The sequence below is a fragment of the Ictidomys tridecemlineatus genome, chromosome 7 (genome assembly GCF_052094955.1).
Source record: "Ictidomys tridecemlineatus isolate mIctTri1 chromosome 7, mIctTri1.hap1, whole genome shotgun sequence".
NCBI classification, from domain to species: Eukaryota; Metazoa; Chordata; class Mammalia; order Rodentia; family Sciuridae; genus Ictidomys; species Ictidomys tridecemlineatus.
Window position 1 is genome coordinate 140,323,141 of NC_135483.1, and position 20,179 is coordinate 140,343,319.

Sequence of the window (20,179 nt, forward strand, 5' to 3'; positions counted from 1 at the left end):
ATCACAAATTCAAAGTCAGCCTCGGCAACTTAGCAAGGCTCTAAGCAACTCAGCAAGACCCCGTCTCTAAATAAAATATAAAAAGACATGAATTGGTGTGAATATACTTTGTATACAACCAGAGATATGAAAAATTGTGCTCTATATATGTAATAAGAATTGTAATGCATTCTGCTGTCATATATAAATAAAAAATACATAAAAAATTTAAAAAATAAATAAAAAAATAAAAAGGGGGCCTGGGAATATGGCTCAGTTGTTAAGCGCCCCTGGGTTCAATACCTGATGGTGGTAGTAGATCAACCAAAATCATAGATCTACTCTTGTTGTTGTGAGAAATGCAGAGAAAAATATCATATATGGAGTTTATAGCATGCAAGATTATTATTGCTGTTGTTATATAAATGGGTTCAATGAAATCAGCGGGTCCTGAACTGTGGAAAAGGCAGGGAGAAATTAGAGTGATGTCTTGTGAAGTGGCTATTGCTGACTTTGAAAATGAAAGTTGGTCATAGGCCAAGAAAAGTGGGCTGCCTATAGAATTTGGGAAAAGCAGCCTCCTGAGAGGAACAGGGTCCTGCCAATGCCTTGATTTTAGCACAGAGAGACTCATTTCGGACATCTAAACTGCAAGTCGTAAGATATCATATGTATTGTTTTAAGCCACCAAGTGTGTGGCATTTGATTACAGCAGAATAAGAAACCAATACAAGGAGACAAGATGAATACATTCACATAAGTAGCAATTTCATCAAATAAGATTATGTGATTATTATGTTTTTACTGCATAATTTGAATCAAAAATTTAAAAGGATAGAGGAAATCTTGAGAAAGGCAAGGGTAGTAACTAACATTCACTGGACATTTACATCATACCAGGCATCACCACATAAGATGCTTTAACTTTGACATGTCATTGAGTAAATTTCAATTCTCTGATAGGAAAAATGAAAAATAGAAAAAAAGATATAACTCTTAATAAAAGGCTTATGTACTCATCAGGTGTGGGTTTAAATGGAATTTGGGTTGTGATGCTCTATTTCAATGGTTATACAGAATATTCCATTTAAAATAGGAAGGATAGTAGAATGAAACAGATATTATTGCTTTATGTATATATATGATGGCATGACTAATGTGATTCTACAACATGTACAATCAGAAAAATGGGAAATTATACCCCATCTATGTATGATATATCAAAGTGCATAAGTGTATTCTACTGTTATACATAACTAATTTAAAAAAATAAAAATTAAAAAAATAGCAGCCATTTTTTTTAAAAGTATAAAGTGGGTATTTTTCTTATGCAATGAAATACCAACTTTTGAATTGAAGCATATAACTTAATTTTACCCACTTTTGTTAGCCACTAAACACACAGACATAGTGTGTGTACATATACACACGTGCATGCACACACACACACACACACACCCTTATAGTGAACTGGCCAATCTACCAAACCACAGTACAGGGAGATATTTGTGTTCTGAAAGAATGTGGCACACTCAATGCAGGGTAACTTGGTTGAGTTTTTAAGTATATGAACAAATACGTTTAAATCTCTCGATGCTGACCCGTCCTCTCTTAGCCATTGATGAATCCCACCTAAAACCTACTGGTTGAACGAGGACAGAATAATTGTTCAAGTCCTCAAAAATTAATCTGATTCATCAGTTTTTTTCCTTTTCTTCAAGTAGAATTTGGTCTTGGAAATCTGTATATCAGTGATTAATTTAGGCACAAAGAGCAAGATCATACATTGATTCCTACCTATTTGACATGATGAAACTTTCATCCCAGGACCAGGCACTTCCAAAGTCAAGAGGGTTAAATCCTCCTAAAATAATTTCACTTCACAACCTATACAGAAAGAATACAGCAATGTTCACCGATGCACTCCTCTCACATGCAATGAGTACATCTTGCCATACTTTTGCTTTTCTTTGCAAATAAACATTTCTAATTGTCTCACCCATAGTCTTGGCAGTCATATAATCTTTTCCCTGAGAACCTGAACTACTTAGTGATTTAGAATTTCAAGGTAAATATGCCAAGAAATTACTCCAAGGATCTGATTATCCGATAAAAACATTCCTCGGTAGTTAATTATTTGTTGCATTTGTGTTTACAAGCAACGAAAACTTTACCCCTTTCCTTGAGGGAAGTTGTGATCATGGTTTCACTGGAGGCTCCTGTCAGTAGGGCTGTGTGGTATTCCCAGTGCCAGGGACATACTGAAGTGTCGAGAATGTGAAAATTTTAAAAAAAGAGGGTTGTGAGTTTTAAAAGACATCATTAAACAACCCCCTTATGTAAATTAAGACATTGTACATCTGGCCTCTCACTGGTTACAAGTTCTTGTGGTTTATAGAAAATGATTAAATGAAGAAAGAAAATTGAATCTGTCCCACTTTGCCTTCTTTATTATTTGGAGTGAAATATCACACATTGACAATGCAATCACTTCTTTCTTTACACACCCTTGGACGTGAAAAAACAACTTTTTTGCACCCGAATCTAAGAAACAGGATGGAAATTAGAGGTAGGGAAATGAATGTTGAAGAATCATGGTGAGGAAGATAGAAAAGGATACTAAAAGACTCTCAGTTCGTTAGACTAGATTTAAGTTGCTCAAGTAAGTCAGGAAGCCAGGGATGGATACTCTAGGACTTTGTCTCATAATGTTTTAAAAACTTTAACTTCTTAATTGAGCTACATATTTGATGTAGCTTAACTGAGTTACATGTTTAACCAGTTAATGACAATTGTATAAAGCATATATGATTTTGTATTCTTAAAATGAAAAATAGTGAAGCTCAGAGAATACTACATAAGGAAAATATTTGGGTTTAGACCATACAGGCTTAAGTCATGTCTTCCTCTATGATCTCAAGGTAACAAAATCCACTCTTTGGTTTTGGACCCAGTTCTTTAATTATACCCTAGACTATTTCTCTAGGGATGTTTGAAGAAAAATATGTTGATTTTTCCCCTTTAGTAACTCTCCTGGAATGAACTGAGTGAATGGCAATAACTTTAAAAACTTTTTTAAAAAATTTGTTCTTTTTAGATATACATGGTAGTGGAGTGTACTTTGACATATTATACATACATGGGATATAACTTATTCTAATCAGGATGCTATTTTGTAGTTGTACATGATATGGAGTTTCACTGGTGTGTATTCATATGAACATAGGAAAGTTATGTACAATTCACTCTACTGTCTTTCCCATTCCCATCTCCCCTCCCTTTCCCTACTCTGACTCCATGCTGTCCAGTCTGGTGAACCTACTCATTATAAGTCAGCATCTGCATATCAGAGCGGACATTCTACCTTTGGGTTTTGGGGATTGACTTATTTCACTTAGTATGTTAGTCTCCAGTTCCACCCATTTACTGGCAAATGCCATAACTTCATTCTTCTTTATGGCTGAGTGATATTCCACTGTGTATATACACCACATTTGCTCTCCAACTGATATTCTAGCCTTCTTGGAAATTTCATGAGCCACCCAATATACTTTAATCTGTTTCTTTTAGGCTTACATCAGCCAGAGTCAGTTCCTGGTGATTCCATCTCAGAATCTGGATGGATATGTAGGTGGTGTTGGGGGGATTAGGTTGGAGAACAAAACTGAAGAACAGTGGGATATGGACATGTGCAAAAGATCTAAAATGGGAATGGAGTTTGAAAGAGTAAACAGTTTCTGAGGAACTAAGAGAAAATGACAAAGTGGTTGGGCTTAGTAAAAGGGAGGCAAATGGATAATAAGATGGGTACAGCTGGTGAGCAGGCAAGACCAGAGCTACAGGTTCTCATAACAGAAGTGAGAAATGTAATGGGCCTTATCATTTTCTCAGCGAGATCTGACTGTCTCATGTATCCTAAGCAGATGGTCTTAGTGGCTGGCAGGAGTCGAAGGTAGTTCTGGTATCATGCTAACCATGCTTCTGTGCCAAGGAATTTCAAACCATACCCTACCCAGAGGTTAAGTCTTGAGCTTGCTTCTCCTTTGAAGTGCCAAGATACTGTCTATACATTCCTAAAGTTATTAATAGCATTCCACTCTAGGTAAGTTTTCAAGTGTTTGTCATATTCCTCGCTAGACAGTTAACTCCCTAAAAGAAGAGTGGGTGGTGAAATGGTTTTTGTTGTTGTTGGGAGTCAATCACAAGTTATGTGATCTCAGACAAGTCGCTTCACCTTTCTGAATCTCAGCTTTCTCATTTGAAAAATGAATGTACTAGTATCTACTTTTCAGGGATATATTGAGGGTTACATGTGCTGGAAATTATCTCCAAAGTTCGTGACATGGCTGATGCCATGTGAATGTTCGTTACTTCATGTCTTTTGTAGTATTTCATTGAACTGAATAGAATCTTTGCAGCTAGGAAAACAACACCACAAAATCCTTGCTTTAGTGCTTATCTGATTGTAAAGTGCTAATTTAAAATAATGTAAACTACATTACTTCCATAGTTCAGAATTCGATCATGAAAATGTTCTTCTTAAAAACTCCTAAAGAGTTATTGCCAATAGGAGAAACAGTAGAATGAATTGCCCATAACTTTCCTATGTTCATCTATGATTACACGAGCAGAGAATCTCCACATCATGTACAACCACAAAAATGGGAAGTTATACTCCGTGTCTATATGATATGTCAAAATACATTCTATTGTCCTGTATAACAAAAAAGAACAAACAAACAAACAAAAACAAAACAAAAAAAAAACAAACAAAAAAAAACATTGAAGACTGGACAAAAAGACCTACAGGCAAAAATCAAACCAGAATCAGTCTGAAGAAGACCTTTTGGCCTTTTCCCCTGGATATGAAGCTCTCATAGACTAAAGGAGTCTTTGCTCTAGAAACTGGATGTCACGTTCAAAGTCCCTGCCACCACAACAATTGCTCTACTCCACTTCTTAGTATCGTCCGCCCTTGATTCACTGCAGATAACACTGACCGACCAAGTGTGGGTCACATGCCCACATCCTGACCGCAAGGAGGGCTGGGAAGGGGAGTCAATGGGCTTTGGAGAAACCTGCCTCCTAGAAAGACTCACAAAATGAGAAGGCCTTAAATATAGAAAAGAGTTCAAATTCTAGGGGCCTCAAAATCTCCAACCTTCCTCTCTTCCCCTGATTACCTAGCTTCTTTATAATTCAGGTCTTCACTGAACTAACTCCTCAAAACAGTCTTTCCCTTAACCACCTTATTTTAAAAGAGCTTTGGTCTGTTATTATGCACCTGGTTGTTCCTTCACAGCATTTACCACAATTAATAATGATTTTTTTGACTGTACAATCAGTGAATGTGGGACCCATGATTGAGTTGTTCCCAATTATTTCCTCGTACTTATGACCATTCCTTGCTCAGAGAGTGCTCAGTAAATATTTGTTGACTGAATAAATAAATACAAGAGTATCCAGAAGGCAGAGAACCTATCTGCTAAGTATTTTTAATATTTTTAGTTGTAGTTGGACGCAATACCTTTATTTTGTTTATTTAGTTTTATGTGTTGATGGGGATCTAACCCAGAGCCTCACACATGCTAGGCAAGTGCTCTACCACTGAGCTACAAACCCAGCCTGCTAATTTTTTTGTTTTTTTAGATCAAATGTAGCTTTACAATGAAAAGGGGTTTTCCACAAATTCCACTTGAAATTAATTGGATTATTTTATATCATCAGCCACTGTCTTATTAAATAAATCAGCTTATGATCATGTACAAGTTTGCAATTTTAAAAAATTTAGTGATATTTCTCTAATTGGCATGCCATCATGCAAAGGTTTTTCATTCACAGCATTTTCTGCTCATAATTGGCCACCTCGCTCCTCTGAAAACATAGGAGTTAAAAAGATGCCTTCGAAAAGGTGTATCTTGCTCCTTGTTACAAGCCAGATATTATAATCTTATTAGAGAACATTATAATTGTGGTCCAGAAGTGCCATGAATGACTATGGTTTTCTACTCTAATTTCAGGATCTGAGATCATTAAATGTTTTAATAAATGTCTTCCCCAACACTACTTAAGTCCTTTAATGGTGCCTTACTGGCACTTGTATCAATTGTAGCATTTCAGTAAATATGTTTTTAATTTACCAATAACTTTATAATAATGAGCCTAGCCAGTCTCCATTCCCAGCAGTCTGGCTTTCTGCCCTGTGCTTCTGGATTTGAGCACAGCTCTGTCTAGTACTTTTCCACCAGAAAAAGTCTAAGACCATGATGATGAGGTCTTTATTTTATAGATCTTTGCATTTTCCATAAGAGTCAATGTACATCTGGACACACAGTATGACTTAGTGAATGTTGGCAGCATGAGGCTACTGGCTATTTTAAAGTCTCTTTTAAACATGTCTTATCTCCACATTTAGCACAGCGCTTTGATGATACTGTGACTGCAGCTGACAGGCTGATAGTGTCACTCACTGGCTCCCTGTCTGATCACCTGAAAAGTCTAATACTTACACTGAAAGGGTAAAAGCCCTTAGCCCACATTTGAAATTGTGTGTAATATTTTATGTGCAGGGATATTTTTTCCAAGGAGAGGCCATATTTTTATATCCTTCTTTTAAAAATATTTTTAGATGTTGGTGAACTTTTATTTTTTATTCATTTATTTATATGTGGTGCTGGGAATCGAACCCAGTGCTTCACACATGCCAGGCAAGCTCTCTGCCACTGAGCCACAACCCCAGCTATCTGCTTCTTTAATGAGTTAGAAAAGTTTAAAAATTACCAGAGGCTTCTAAATCCCAAACTGTCTATTGCAAGTATAGGTAGAGAAATTCTACTTATGTGTACACTTCCTCTATCCCTGTATTCCGTAGAAAAGTCATAGTAGTAACAGTAGTAGTTATAATAGAATACAATAAACTTTCATTGGAACTTAATGATGTGCTAGCTATGGCTCTAAATATGTTACATAGGTTTCCTTATCATTATTATTATTTTTTACTTATCTAACCCTAAAACCATCTGAGATAGATAAGTCAATCAGATATAATTTGGGGGACACACACAAAGAGATGTATTTTGGTATAGATGCTCTTATTCTTTCAGCTGTCAGCTTCAAGGTTTTTGTATGATGACCTATTTATTTAGTAGATCTGTTTTTTATTTGATTTTTCCCTTCTTAAAATTGAATCCATCAGGAGCTGGGGTTGTGGCTTAGTGGCAGAAAGCTGGCCTCACACATGTGAGGCACTGAGTTAAATCCTCAGCACCACATAAAAATACTAAACAAAATAAAGATATGTGTCCATCTATAACTAAAAAAAAAAATTAAGAAATTGAATCCAACACATCATCTTATGATTTGGAACAATGTGCCTTAGTAAATTGGTCTTGTTGGGACATTGGATGTGCTGGATAACTTACCTTTCCAATTAATTGATGATTTACCAACTAATGATTTAATCTACCTTTTAAAATAGCCATAACTAAGATGTAGAGACATTGACCTTTGGATCTTTCCTATTTGGGGCCCTATTTCACTGTTACCAGTGTTGACTAGGTCACACACTTGAATGACTTCCTGCTGCCCACTACCCCATTCAAATACTTTTGGAGGTTCCAGACTCTTGAAGAGAGGCTAGAAAATTAAAACAAAATATCTTTCCAATTTTGGGCTAATCCTCATGTCCTCATAATTTCTGTACTCACATCTTATAAATATGTATAATAAAAATCTACTGATATGAATTCAGCTAAGAAACTCTTCTTCCTGAACACTGTTACCTGCATTAGCTCATTTTAAATGAGTCATTGGGGCCCTCTTGAAACTATCTGGTGAAGGTAATCTCTTAGTAAGACAGTATAGTGGAGTCTAAGACTCAAAATCTCAATTTTGCATGGCCTCATTTAGCATGTGGTGGCTTTTTCTGGAATCTTTAGCTTATGAAATATCACTTTCTCTTAGATTTTATTCTACCTACCTTTCTCTAATATCTTTATAAACAACTTCAGTTGTTCTTGAATGCCAGTGTTCTATAGTGTTCCATATATGTTCTGTTTCTTCTCTTTTTAATGTAAATTAAGCCCAAATCATTATTGTTCACATCAGTCTTCAACTACCATTTATCCATATGCATATGACTCTCAAATCTAATTTCCAGATCCATATATGCACTTGCCTATTGTATATCTCTATCTTGATGCCATTGGTCCCTCAGGTCAAACATTTCCCAAATGAAGTCCCCAATTTTCCTCTCCTCCTATACTCCCTAGTAACTAATCTGGTTAGCTGGAATATTGTCTTCTGTTGGAGAAACACTTTCTATCTAATTGCCTTTTGTTTTCCTTGTGGTGTCATCTCCTCCAGGACGGCCACTCCATCCTTGTCACCTCCCCTTACTCCTCCCTACAGGAGGAGCAGAAAATTATCTTTGGTGTTTTGGAGGAAAAAACTGAGTATATACAGTGTCCTTCTTCCTCTCTATTTTCTTCTTTGGCATCTTCTTTTCCTTTGGCCTGAAGAAAGCACACGTATTCTGTATAGAAACAAGCACTCCCAGGAAGCCTACTTGACTTCTGTTTGTTTGTCTGTTTGTCTCTCTTCATTGGTTTAAATTCAGATCAAGATAAAAGCAGTGCTGTATATTTGTCTCATCAAACACAATGTCCTTAAGGAATTCTAAAGTCCTCCATCTACCTCACTCCCTTATATCCAACCATTCAAAATAAAGGGCAGCAGTGAGCCATTGCATATGGATGCCCAGAAAGGAATTTTAACTATTATTAGAGTTAATGAGAAATGTGGTACCAATGAACTCGAGTTTTCACATGCAACTTCTTATGTAAATAGCAAAACATACCTTGGTCTCATTCCTGAAAAACATTGTCTCTGTCTCTTTCTTCCCCTTTCCTCCCTCTGCCCCCAACACCTCTCTCTCTCTCTCTCTCTCTCTCTCTCTCTCTCTCTCTCTCTCTCTCTCTCTCTCTCTCCCCCCCCCTTTTTCCTCCCTCCCTCTCCCTCTCCTTTAAGGCATTGTTCTATTTTGTGACACATAGCTACCCTCAGATAAGCTACTATTTATCTGAAGTCAGTAATGTAATCCGCTAAAATCTAAGACTTAATAATGCCTGGTTGCCTACCAGAAACAAGTGCTTTATTCAATTATAAGAATTAAAACCCTTTAATGTATCCTCTGATCCTTTCTTTTGCCTCTCCAGATGCACTTCCATCATTCCTCATCCTGTTTTCTGCCTCCCATGCCCTCTGGCTTCTGGTTGGGTTTGGCCAATGGGAAGACCCAGGAGGAGATCGGAGGGAGAATGTGATCAGGGTACTGGTTCTCCAGGGTTGCTCCACGTGAGATCACCTGAGCTGCCTGGGCTCCTGGCAGAAGGTCACCACTCCTCTCAAGGCAGATCCCCCTGCAGGATTTTGTCTGCTTCCTTGTTTTCATTCCTCTTCCTCCCCACATTCTCCATGTGATGAAATCTCTGTAGCCATGGACTCTAAACTGGTTAAAGTGGTTCACTTGTAGTTCTCCCTCCCATTCCCCATACCTGAGAAAACATTAGTCCCTTGGGTACACAAACCTTGAATTATTTTAATTTAAGTAAGTCATCTCTTTTAGCCTATTTGCTCCGCTTTAGTCAATGAAAGTATATTAGTATGTGAATTTCTATAGTCACATGTTTCTATATTTGAATTGTATTCATAGAAAGTCACTTTGTTCCCAAATCCATTAGATAAATGTTGAATTATCATACTGCTCAGAACTCTCATGTGTCCCATGCCCTAAATTAGTTTTGGAATCCTACTATTTCTACTTTATAAATATTCCTCAGATCATTCCCAATTCTACCATTGTCTGATTTCATCTAATCATTTTTTTCATTTAATTTACTAACTAGTCTCCCTAACCCTGCTCTCGGTTTCCCACCCAATTATTTTTGATACAACTACCAAAGTATTTTTTAAAAATAAAAACTAGGCCAGGAACAGTGGTGCCTAATTCCAGCAACTTGAGAGGCCAAAGCAGGATAATCACAAGTTCAAGGATAGCCTCAGTAGCTTAAAAAAAAAAAAAACCTGTCTCAAATAAAAAAAAAAAAAAATCAAGTAAAAAGGACTGGGATGGGGCTGGGGTCATAGCTCAGAGGTACAGCGCTTACTTAGCATACATGAAGCCCTGGGGTTCAATCTTCCCCACCACATAAAGATAAATAAGTAAAATAAAGGTATTATGTCCTTCTACAACTAATACTAGTTTTGTTTTGTTTTGTTTTGTTTAAAGAAGTATTGGGATATAGCTCAGTGGCAAAGCACCTCTGTGTTCAATCCTCAGTACTGCGGGATATATATATATATACACACACACACATACACACACACACACACCCCACACACACAAGCACACAGACTATACACACATATATAAGAACATATAGTTCTCTACTCTAAAATGCTTCAGTTGCTCTCTATTGCCATCAAGATAAGATCCAAACTCATTAGCATTTCAAAAAAACTTCTACCACTGTTTTGTACATTATACCTAATTTTGCTCTTTATCAGAAATACTTTTTTTCTTATTTGTTCACCTAACTTCTATACATCCTATAAATATAACCCATATTATTTGCTGTTGGAAACCCATCTTGACTCCTCCACTCTCAGAGTACTTACAACTCTAAATTTTCATGCCATTTTAATTAATATTCCCATTAGACTCTAAGCTCTTTGTGACAGAGCACAGTACCTGATAAATGCTTAGTAAATGTTTTTGAATAAACATTGAAAAATCATATAGAGTAAAGACTCTCTTTACTATTGGCAGTCATTCACAATCCCCCACTCCTCCACCCAGTACTCCCACCACTGTCCAAGCATGGGCAAACCTAAGGAAAGAGGGAACACAGGGAGATATAACAAGTGGGTGGCGCTGAGACCAGCCTTACAAAGAATGCAAAGAGGTAATTTTTGGAGGTGAGATAACAGGAAGGCATCTGGCCTCAGAAGAGGAAGTCAGTGGGGGTGTGGATAGGCAGGCTCAGGGGGAAACACAGCTCAGTCAGGCTGCTGGGGAGCTCCTGGATGAGGACTCATTAGCATTTGTAATGTGGACCCTGACTCAGCCGTACAGGAACCCCTGGGAAGAATGTACCAGTTTCCCCTTTTGTTTTTAAACAGAAGAAGCTTCTCTTCAATAAAATTGGCTTTAAATCCCCAATATGTGAAGCAAACAACACCAGGATTTTATTAGACTGGTTTTATTTTATACATTCAACTTTATAACATTCAACATTTATTTACTTATTTTTATTTATTTTTTAGTTGTAGATAGACACTGTTCTCAAGGCTGGGAATACAGTTGTGGCCAAGCAAGATGGGGCTGTGTCTTCCTGCAATTTACTATCTTTATCCAGGTATCCTGACAATCTAGAATGTATCTGACAACAGCCAAATGCATGGCACATAGACTATTCTTTTGAAACAGTGCAATTATTCAGAGAAAAGCATTTTAGGTAGCAAATTAAAATTAAGGATGGCTGCTGATGACACATATCACCAGCATAGCAAAGTTATTAACCTCATTGGACCCAAAGTCCTAGAAGCTGATAGCTGGGGCCATCTAAGGCCTACCTGCTCCTACATTTCTGTTCAGGCTCTGAGGTTAATTTGGTTCCAAGGTCAGAGAAGTATAAGGACAGCTCTGTGGCTCTGCACCAGTACAGGTGTTCGCTGCTGGTCTAGTTCTGACCTTATATCTTACTTCTCAGCACCTGGTGCCTTTTTAAAGCCACACACGACCAAGTCCCCTGCCTGCCATCTCAATTTCAGGAACATATTCCCCATCTTATGCCTCTACCTCTGAAATCCCCTTAGTACACTGCCTCATAGTCCCCCTAATCTATTAGTTCTCTGAATCTGGAAACTATCTTGGTGGAATCTCAGCACCATCAGTCCCTGGGGCTAGATTTACAGATCCTGCTGCCACACTTCTCTCAGGAAGAACATCTGCCTAAATCTGATGCTAGATTCATGCTTGCTACAACCTGCCCACAGCATTACAGATGGTTTTCTGTTACCTCCAAAAGAGATTTAGGAGATGGAATTGACACTGGTCATATGGGGACACAGAATCTGAAAGAAGATGACTTTTTAGGACTTGGCTTGGATGACTGAAGCAATAGTGGCTTCAGTGAGACTGGGAAAAAGAGAGAGGCAGACTTGCTGGGAAGGATGACAGTTCCATTTAGATATGTTGAATTTGAGGTGTCTGTAGGGTCTCCAGGAGACAGCCAATGGAGAGTTAGATGTATGGCTTGGGAACTCAGGAGATAGTGTTACGTTTTTGGAAACATTTCTCAGTGTGTAAGTATGTGTGTATATACACATATACATACATACACATATAATCAGACATACGCAGACAGCATTTTAAAAGCTAAATATCTGCAGTGATCAAGATTTCCATATTCATAAATAGCTGAAAAGATTATTCACCAAACCATAGTTTTTTCCATGATGCACATCTGGGCATGTTGTTAATCAACAGTTCTGTACCATTAGAAGCTCATTTCTATGTTAATAGAGAAAATCTTAAACTATCCTGAAATTTGCCTAAAGTCAGTAAGATCAGCTGTTGAATAAATATTTATTCAAAGAGGAATATCATGGATCAATATTTCTACATGAATATTAATCCATCTTGGTTTGATTTAGGCTTTACACAGGGTTTGTGGTTAACTATATATTCAAAAGACAATGTATTGAATACTTAAGGGTATCATTAAAAAATACAAGATTTTATTTTTACCACACACACACACACACACACACACACACACACACACAAAACTAAATCAATAGAAATTCTGAGGGAGAATGAATAACCCCCTACCCCATTTGGGGAGTATATTCTCCTTTAATGGGGCACTCATAATTCCCATTACACTTAATAGGAGTTGTGTATGTGTGTATCAAGAGGAGCACAGGCTCACTGTCTCTATCACAAAATGATTCCTTTTGTGTTGATCTCCTAGCTGTGTTTTCATTCTACCTTTTAAAACCATTACACCTAACAGAGTTTTGAGTGCATTACAGGTAACTTTAGGAAGCCATCATTATCTCCTCTCTCTTAACCACATAATAGGGGGTAGAAAAGTGAGAGTACAGTATGTACACCACGCTGAGTAGAAGGAACTTGCCTTGAATTTTTGAGCCCCTCAGCCTATTTTCTGTAATGCTCAGTGGTGAATCACTCTTAAGTGCTCCATCATTCACTAGGATATGTACTTCATGCCAAAGGTTACCAGATTACAAAAGTATTCTCAGCTCAGAAGGGACTCCTAATTCACCATCGCCTTATTTTGACACTAAGAGAGAAAATATGTGCATCAAGACAAGTAGAGGAAATAATGGAGGGAAAAAAAACCTATATTAAGTTAACAATGCAGCAAACACTCCAAAGGGAAAAAAATACAGACTAGAACAATAATAAGGATAATAGAGAAGTAATGTTGTTAAATTATGAGAGACTTCCTGGCCAGTTCGTGAACACTCCCCTGAGTGAAGATAGTTTCTTAAAGAGCTTCCTTTAGACATGAGAGGAAACAGGAAAGTTAAGATAGTTCCCAAAGTTGGAGGAAAATATTTTCTTCTGCCAATGTTTCTAAAAGGGTCAAATGCATTTCCTGAAGATGAAGTGGAAATACTTAGAAGAAAACATTTTAAATGCAAGTAGTTTGGAAAGAGATATTAACATGCAAAAGATTAACAGTCTCAAAGTTCCAGAGGCAAGGGGGTAGAAATGTCATGAACTTGGGTATTCAAAGTGAGATTTTAAGAGTACCCATGATTAACATGTGGAAAAAAATACTAGAAAACCAATATTTAAAAGTCCTTGGAAATATGTTCTTTGCTGGGTAAGAATGTCATGAGAATACATTATCTTAAATTTTAGTATATTTCATTTTAGCAAAGTCATAACCAATCAAGTGCAATTGCAGACAAATACGAACAGTATAATTACTGGAAAGGTAAATGCATTGGCATTGGACTACAATTTTCTTTTCCACAATGGCAATTTCACTATAAACTTTGTACAATGAGGGGGCATATAACAAGGTTGTCAGCAAATGGTTATAAATGTTTCGACTGATTACTTGGGAAAACTTAATGGCGATCTAAGCATTTGAGATCTCCATTATCTCTGGGTAACAGACTTTATTTCTATCCATTTCAAATTCTTCCTCTTGAACTTGGATGTGTGCTACATCTTTTTGATGGTTTGTATGTTTGTTTATATTCATAGTTTAATAGCTACGTTTTTCTTTTATATCGAATATAACATGTATGGTAAAGAGAACCCATCTTAAGGTTAGAGTTTTATTAATTTTTACAAATATACAAATTGGTGTAACCCCCAGCAGAGCATGATATGGAGCATTACCAACATCCAAGAAATCTTTCCATATCCGTTTCAACTTACCTTTATCTCAACAGGCTGCTATTCTGACATATCATTAAATTAGCTTTGCCTGCTTTTGAATTTCATACAGATGGTCCCCAATTTATGATGGCTCAACTTTGGATTTTCTAACTCTACCATGGTGTGAAAGCAATACACATTAATTAGAAACCAGAACTGGAGTTTTGAATTCTGATCTTTTCCCATCCAGCAACATGTGGTGTGATTCTCTCTGGTGATGCTGGGCAGTGACAGTAAGCTGTAGCCCCCAGTCAAGTCACACATCCAGGAAGGTTAAACACCCAATGCACAGTGTACTGTGTTGTGATGCAAGGATGTTTGGTAGGTTAGGTGTTTTGCATCCATTTTTGACTCATGATATTTTTAAATTATGATGGAGTTATTGGGACATAACCCTATTGTAGATTCAAGAATCATCTGGTAAATGAAATCTTGCACATCAATATATCATTTAATAAAAATTTTCTGTAAGTTGGCATATTGAATTCAAGTATAATTCTAGATATGAACTGTTCAACAAATGCAATTATGTCTATTTACATCCTCTCCAACAAACTACTCTAAGAAGCTTTTTTTTGGCAGCAGGAGGGGCACTGGGGACTGAACTCAGGGGCACGCGACCACGAGCCACAACCCCAGCCCTATTTTGTATTTTTTATTTAGAGACAGAGTCTCACTGAGTTGCTTAGCACCTTACTTTTGCTGAGGTTGGCTTTGAACTTGAGATCCTCCTGCCTCATCCTCCCCAGGTGCTGGGATTACAGGCATGTGCCACAACATGGGGCAACTCTAAGAAGTTTCAAAATGCAAATGTACCCCTTTAGAAAACCCATTTTAACACTAACATATACTCTGACCCCTTCTCAGCCCTGCCTCCATAAGAAGTAGCAAACACATAGTGGTTTGAACCAAGTAATATTCATTTTTTAATCTGTTGTTAAAGTCTTTCTAATCATGCTGATAATGGATTTTTTTAAAGTATTAAAAATGAAACAAGATGGAATTTTTTTTCCTTTTAGTTACATAGCAACATGTTTTTTAAAAAATTCAGGTGGGTCACAGGAGAAAATCTGCTTCATACTCTAGGCACCAAGACATCTCTAGACACATTCATTACCACTCACTTCTTGTGTGTTCTTTAAAAAAAAAAATAGTACACACATGTATATCTTTCTTCTTTTTTACTCAAAAAAGAATCATTCTATATAAATTATTCTACATGTTATTTTTTTCAATTATCAGTATTGGAAGTCATTTGCCATCAGCATGTGAAGAACTACCAGGCTAATTTTAATGTCTTCATTGTACTATATTATATAGCTGCACCTTAATTTACTTATTCAGATATTGGATTTGAAAAATGGATACACATCCCCTATCTTGCCAGTGATTCTTTAATTATAACAAGATATAAATTTCAGGACACTAAAAGAGATTAGTCAAAGGGTTTCATAATATCCATTAGTACCTATTAGGTAGATGGAAATTCCAAACAACATATATAGATATATCCTTCACCCCTTTCAGTTCCCTGCCTAAAATCAGGACTTTTCAGTCCCTGGAGTCCAGAGCTGACATAGTTCCTGGATGACTAGGTGAAAATAATGACTGAGGGGTTACTCATAGTCTTAGAGAACCCAGACTGCATAGAAAGACCTAGTGTACTCTCCATATTAAAGGAAGGAGTATTTAGGTCTTTTTAAAAATAAGTAGTTTCAAGAGTGAAAAAAAAAAAAGCTCTCTCCCCTAAGAATGCCCTCTTTCATCTCTCTCTGTTCAACACAGCACCAAAAGTTCTCAGCAAGAGAAAGAAAAGGAAACCAAATTAGAAAGAAGTAAAGCTATCTAACTCTATTCACAAGTGACATGATTTTATATGTAGAAAATCCTAAAGAATCCACAAAAAGTTGTTAGAACCCAAGCAAGATAGTGTGCACCTGTAATTCCAGCTGCTTGGGAGATGGAGGCAGGAGGGTCTCAAGTTCGAAGCCAGCTCTGGCAACTTTAGGAGAACTTGTTTCAAAATAAAATAAAAAGGGCTAGGGATGTACCTAGTAGTAAAGTGCACCTGGTTTCATCTCCAGTACTACAAAACAAAAACAAAACAAATAAAATACTGTTAAAACAAATAAGTGAATCTAGAAAAGCTGCAGGATATAAGATTAACACAACAAAACTTAGTTGATCTGCTTAGCAGTGAATAATCTAAAAAGGAAATTAAGAAAACCATTCCATTTATAACAGCATCAAAAAAGAATAAAATACTTAGGAATAATTTTAATCAAGGAAGGCAAGAATTTTACACTGAAGTTTTTAAAATATTGCTGAAAAAAATTAAATACGACCTAAATAAAAGGAAGAACAGTTCATATCCACAGATTGAAAGACTTAGTATTGCTAAAATACTACTCCCCAAAGTGATCTAGAGACTCAATATAGTCTCTACTAAAATCTTAGTGGCCTTTTTGGGGGGCAGAAATAGAAAAACATCCTAAAATTTAGGTGGAATCTCAAGAGACCCCCCCAAATAGGCAAAACAATCTTGAAAAATAATAAAGTTGAAAGGCTCACATTTCCTTACTTAAAAATTTGCTGCAAACCACAGTAATCAAAACACTTCCAAGACTCCAAAAAGTTCCCCCTTGTTCATTGTCAGTCAGTCCTCCCCACCACAACCCCAGGCAATCATTGGTTGGCTTTTTGTCACTATAGCTCTACCTTGTCTAGGATTTCATATTAATGCAATCATATAGTGTGTATTATGTAGAAGTCAGGCATATGATCTTCGCCTGACTTCTTTCACTTAGCATATTTTCAGAATTCTTTCATATCATTGTATATATGAGTAGCACATTTCTCTCTGTTGCCAGTACTATACTATTGTATATGTGCATCATGATTTTATCCATTCACTAGTTGATGGACATTCGAATTATTTCCAGGATTTTTTGTTTTGTTTTATTTTGTTGTAACAGTTTCATTCTACTGCATTGAGGTCTAGATTTCTTTTCATTTATCACATTTGCAAATTAATTGGAATTCTTGAATCTGTGGATTAGTGATTTTCACCAGTTATGTAAAACTATCTTTTCAGATATTACCTCTATTCTACCCTCTCCCTATTCTTCTAGAACTTCACTACTGCTTATTACACTTCCTCCTATCCTCCATGTCTTCATATCTTTCTTACATTATATCTTTTTGTCTTTCTGTATGGTATTCTTGATAATTGCTTTAATATGCTTTTTTTTTTTTTTTTAAAGAGAGAGTGAGAGAGGAGAGAGAGAGAGAGAGAGAATTCTCAACATTTATTTTTCAGTTCTCAGCAGACACAACATCTCCGTTGGTATGTGGCGCTGAGGATCGAACCCGGGTCGCACGCATACCAGGCGAGCGCGCTACCGCTTGAGCCACATCCCCAGCCCTAATATGCTTTTTAATACAAAATGTTTTTCTTCCAGATCTGCCCCTTTTATTTCTAGGACCCTGGGTAAGAGTACAAATGGAAGGCCACATACTGTATAGATATATTTAAAAGTTAAAAATCAAGGTAAGAAAGCATAAGATAAAATAATCTTACATCTTTCTACCTTGACCAAGTCCAGGTTTAAATTTTAAATTTTGGGATATCTATAGCTCTATAATACTAGATACTCCATTGTGCAGTGGTACAGGGAGGCTGATTTCTAACTGCCAACTCCAAACCCCTCTTTTTCTACCTTCAATTCTATACTACACTGCAAGGGACATAAAGTGAACACTGTTATCTGGGTACAGCAGTGAACACCTGTAATCCCAGGTATTTGGGAGGCTGGGGTAGGAGGATTGCAAACTCTTGTAACTGCCTGAGGGCAAGAGCAGACTCCAAAGTGTAGCATCTAAGAATGGACCCTTCTTGCCTTGATCAAAGGGTTACATTGGTACCTTTAGCTATGTTAAACATATTTGTTGAGTTTTTTTTAATTTGTTGAGTTTTTAACTTGAGTTATTATGTTATTAATAACTAGAAATTCTAGTTGGTATTTTTTCAAAACAGCTCTACTGATATTTTAGTTCCTCCTTTTATTTTTTAACATTGATCATACTTGTTTTATATTATGTGTCTGTTCATTCCAAAACTTAAGTCTTCATGAATTTGACTCTGTTATTTGTTGTTTGGGTTGGCTCTTGGATCTTGTTTTGGATGCCTTATTTCCTCATGTGTTTTTTTTTTTTTTTTAGTTCATTTTTTTAAATTTATAAATGTTGATTTCTTCAAAGCCTGAAATAAAGATTGATTGTTCCAAAACTGATTCTTCCAAAACACATGTTTGTTTCTCCCAAGCACTGGAGGGCATGACAAGTTTACAACAACTTTAAGCCAAATTTTTCAGACTATGTTTTTAATGTACTCTCCAGGTACTGAAATTTCAAGCTGCAAATCATGTGAAGCTCCAGTTGTGATTGCCTAATTCAAATCCAACTCCAACTCTGCCAAGATTGTTGGGCAATTTTCCAAGAGGGGGATGGAGGTGCTGGTTGATTTCTTACATTAAGGATATATTAGGTTTCCTTTTAAAATCCAGTTTTGGATAGGCCTTTGGCTTTGTCTCTCATTCTCTAACCCTAATCAAGTTCACCAGTTTAGGCAAATGCCATCTGGGTTTCTGCTCCCGTGTGTGTGTGTGTGTGTGTGTGTGTGTGTGTGTGTGTGTGTGTGTGTGTGGTGCTGGGGATTGAGCCCAGGGCCTCTCACTCTGGGCAAGTCTCTGCAAATCTACATCCCAAATTCTTTCTGCCTTCTTTTGTCCTAAATATTCCTTAATTTCTTGCCAGCTCATTGAAGCAAGAAGGAAGGTTTTATTGAGCATTTTACTGGTTTTCAGTTATCTGCTTTGTGTGTGTGTGGGTGGGGAGTACCAGGGATTGAACTCAGGCACTTGACCACCAACTCACACCCCCAGTCCTGTTTTGGATTTAAAAAAAAAAAATTTTGTAGCTGTGAAGGACAGCATGCCTTTATTTTATTTGTATGTGGTGTTGAGGAACGAACCCAGTGCCCATCTACTTGTCTCAGTTTCCACTAAGAATGCATTGGTTTATGCCCTTATGATTTCAGACTATCCAAAAGTCTTCTAACTGCATTCCATGCCCAGTCTTTACCCTTCCTCTTCTCTTCAACTCTATCTCCTCAAGCAAGTTGTATTAGTAAGGGTCTTAGCAAGAAACAGAATTCACCTGAGCTAGTTCAAATGAAAATACTTTGGTGAAAGAACCAGTTACAGAGGGGTGAGCACTAGTAAGAGAGCAAACAGGAGATGAGGCACTCAGAAACTAGTTAGAGTGTTTTGTGACTTTTTTTAATATTTATTTTTTAGTTGTAGTTGGACACAATACCTTTATTTTATTTATTTATTTTTACATGCTGCTGAGGATTAAACCCAGGGCCTTGCACGTGCTAGGCGAGGGCTCTACCGATGAGCCACAACCCCAGCCTGTGACTTTTTTTAGTTCTTTTCTTTCTTTCTTTTTCTTCTTCTTTTTTTTTTCTTTGTTTAAAGAGACAAAAGGAGAAAATAATTACTGGACACCAGGGAAAACTAGATGGAAGAAGTCACACCTGATACAGGCATGAAGCGATGAATTCATTACAGGAAATGTGACATTAAAGGAGGAAGCAAGTAGGGAAGAAGTGTCCCAACTTCACTTTCTACCTGCCTTCTGATATACTCTTCT